Below are 3681 nucleotides of genomic sequence, written 5' to 3'. Positions count from 1 at the left end.
GCATTTGCATATATCATATATATATAATCATATATCCCTAGTGTGAAATCAACACATCTGATCTGATTTGATTACAGGATATGGGAAGTCTTCCTTTACAAGAATATAAATCCTTCCATCTTTATTCTGCTTTGCACTCCATCACCCCCAAAGCATTACAGAACAATTTAGAGATACTCCATTTGTGAATCAATGATGCTTACATATCTTCCTTTGTGAAGAGGGACTTTTGTGATATTACCTTGGAGACTAATTAAGCTGAATATGAGTGCCAGAACACCTTGACACCAAGAAGGTTAATGGTCCAAGCCTATCTCCCCCTCATAGATGAGAAGCCTGCCTGGAAGTCAACTTGGCGACATTAATTGTCGTATTGAGTGAGTGGAGTGAATGCTTCTGAAGTCATTCCTTGCTATTACATTAATGGTACAACTGTGTCTATGTTCTTTAAGTAATTGGCCGTCTTTTTCTCACAAGTCCTGCCCCACATTTGCTTTCACAGAAGATTAGACAGTATTGTGTACACTATCTTCTCAATGCACAAGATACATGTATAGAAACCAGAATACAATATGCTGGCAGGACAAAAAGAAGACAGGAGCAGGAGGAAAGGAATGAGGGGAAAAGGATGGGGGGGAAATTGAAAATAGATTTGTCTCTTCAACTCTTGCATGTAGTGTTTCTGTTACAAAACAAATCTTTAAGCATGACAACTTCCATTATCCTTGGGGTCAGATCTGCATTTTATTTTTTATTAAACAAATTAAAGGAAGTGTCTCGATTGTGGCTGTCTTTGTTTGTTAAAAGCAAGATCTGACTACTTTTGGTATCCAAGTTCAAGGAAGGTCAGAGCTCTGTAGCTTTGTGTGGTTTATTCAAAGAACACTTTGCAGCAACGCATTAGTATTCCAATTGAGCACACAAAGGCTGATAACTCTGGATACAACTACCACATTTGAAAAGGAATGATAATTATTTATCAGAGCCTTGACTAGTGCTCTCCTTTTCTTTGTCTGGCCTCACCCATAGCAATTTCCTGCTTTGGCAAACATTAGAAGATGTGTATTTCTGCATTGATCAAAACACAGAAAAGTGACAAAGTTCAGGATATGCACAGTACTGTAAAGTGAGTCTCTCAGTTCTCAGTTCTCCACATGTCCTCTGAGATAGCTTCCAGTCTCAGTCTCTTGGGTTGAGTTATCCAGCATTGTTTTCATATGAGTAGCATTCAATATTCATTCACATTTTACAAATAGTTAATGGGTTAAAAAGATGAATCAACTGAAGGTGAAGGTAAATAAACTTTGTCTTCCCAGTAGTAAAACCCAGTTCTAGAAGAGAATCACCGCTGCTCATAGCAGTTTTGCTTCCAGTAAACAGATTTTGCAAATTTTCACACTCTTAACATGCCAGACCTGTTGGGGAAAAAAGATAGTCATAATTTGCATCAGGTACAGAGAATAATAAATCTATCAGTTTTTCTTAGAATAATAATAATAATAATAATAATAATAATAATAATAACTTTATTCTTGTATCTCACCACCATCTCCCTGAAGGGACGTAGGGCAGCTGACACACAGCACAAAAGTGCCTAAAACAGAGCATAAAATAAAATACAATATAAAAATGCAATTAAATAAAACAAATAAGCATATAAAACAACAATTTAAAACTCTATTTACAACTCAATTAGAATCATAAAGCTGAAAGAGAGCTCAAAGACCATCCAGTCCAAATTCCTACCATGCAGGAATACACAAAGCACTCCTGAAAGATGACCATCTGGTCTCTGCTTAAAAACCTCCAGAGGCAGATATTCCACCGTACTCTGGGACAGCACATGCCACTGTCAAACAGCTCTTACTCACAGCATTTTTTTCCTAACGATTAAGTGGAATCTCTTTTCCTTTAGTTTTAATCCATTTCTCTATCGCTTACTAGTTTCTGGAATAGCAGAAAACAAGCTTGCTCCCTCCACAATGTGAAATCCTTTCAAATATTTAAACATAGCTATTATGCCCCTTCTTCATCTTATTGTCTCCAGGGTAAACATACCCATTTCTCAGGGCCCTTCCTGTTGTGACTGCGCCTTCGGGGATTATGGTTGATGGTGATGGGATTTGAAGAGGAAGAAAAAACCCTCGTGATGAGGGTTCGCTGGAGGAGTTTCACAGGAAGCGACTTAGAGAGCTATATGGGGGATCTTCTGAGGAAGATTCAGATGGGGAGTTTGGGGAAATGGATGCTGAGGAACAGGTGGTGGCTGGGGAAGTGGGCACTGAATGAGCACAGCCACCGGAGATGTCTGGGGATTTGGGGCCTACGGATACTACTGAACCTGGGGTTTCTGCAGGAGCTGATCCCACTTGGGATGCTTGGAGAAGGGAGGATGGTTCTTTAAGTGTTCATGGGGCTAAGTGTGGACAGGATGATTGGGACTCCGACGAATTGCTAGGTACTCCGGATCCACAAGCTCTAGCTGTGTGGAGTTCGGACTCTGAGTAGATTTGGGACACCTGGTGTTTGGGTGTGAGTGTTTGGTCACCCAGGAGGAAGGGGAATAAAATGGGAATGTTTGGCCACTGCACTTTGCGTGTGGCAAGGTGTTGCTGAGGCGCTATTGGGATCTCTGTGTTTCCGTGAAGACTGGACTTGGACTGTGATTCGGATGTAAGTTATCTGGGACTGCTTTGCAGCAGAGGGATGGAACTGTGTGGGTTTCCCTGGACTGCATTCTGATTACTATTTCTAGCTGCTGATACCATCTGGCTTGGCTCTCGCTGTGTCTTATCGTGGACCTGGTTTGGATGACTGCACCCTCTTTGGACTTTGGATTGAATTTGACCTGGCTTCTGTCTACGCCCTCTGACTGACGACTACTCCCGGCTTCTGACTACTGGTTTGCCTTTCGGAATTTGCTGCTGCCTCCTGACCTGACCTTGGATTCTCCTGATGACGGCTATTTATCATCCCTTTGAAGCTTCGGCTTTATCTGCACCGTGGAAGCAGTTTATTGCTCTTCTAGTTTGTTTGTTTTCAAGCCAGTTTGCTGTTTTTCTTTTGGGAACTGTCCCTTTAAATCCGCAGAGCCGGCTGTCTGTTTTCAGAAACGGTTTGAAGCCAAAAGAGGCTTTTGCATTTTCAGTTATACTCTGCAGCTTTTGTAAGGTTTCAAGCCTTCGTTTATTTTGTATATTATCTTGCAGTCAACTCTATTTGTTCTCCAAAGCTGAATTGAAGCGTCTTTTTAGTTTTTATTGAATGCCAGCATGGGAAAATAGCATGGCTTGTTTTTGAGTTATTTTTGTCCAAACTACTCTTGAAACACTGATAAGTGAAGTGTTTCAAGGATACTTTCTGTGTTTATGTTATTTTTTGGCTTATCTTCGGAATAAACTCTGTTTTGTTTGTTAACTGGCGTCTGACTCTTGACACTTCCAGACAGGCTCTATATCCCAGGATCTGATCCCAGGTTTTCTGTTTGTCCCAGATTATCTGGCAGTGAGGACTCATATAATCCTGTTTAATGCAAGAAAACCTAGGATCCGATCCTGGGAGACAGGGCCTGTCTGGAAGGGTCCTCATTGGGCTTGACTTCTAGTCCTTTTACCGTTTTAGTTACCCTTTCTGGCCACATTCCAGCTTGTCTTCTTGAATTGTGGTACCCGCAACTGGACA

General features: G+C 41.2%; 1 long non-coding RNA gene across 1 annotated transcript; it reads left to right on the top strand.

The window, feature by feature from the left end:
- Window positions 1-1539: 1539 nt before the first annotated feature.
- On the top strand, window positions 1540-3417 carry LOC134296292 (uncharacterized). Its single transcript, XR_010002982.1, has 2 exons — window positions 1540-2673; window positions 2756-3417. It is a non-coding gene; the product is annotated as an uncharacterized LOC134296292 (long non-coding RNA).
- Window positions 3418-3681: the final 264 nt, after the last annotated feature.

Source organism: Anolis carolinensis, chromosome 2 (assembly GCF_035594765.1).
Source record: "Anolis carolinensis isolate JA03-04 chromosome 2, rAnoCar3.1.pri, whole genome shotgun sequence".
Lineage (NCBI taxonomy): Eukaryota > Metazoa > Chordata > Lepidosauria > Squamata > Dactyloidae > Anolis > Anolis carolinensis.
Note: the sequence above shows the minus strand (reverse complement) of the source record. Positions and strands in the feature narration are given on the sequence as shown.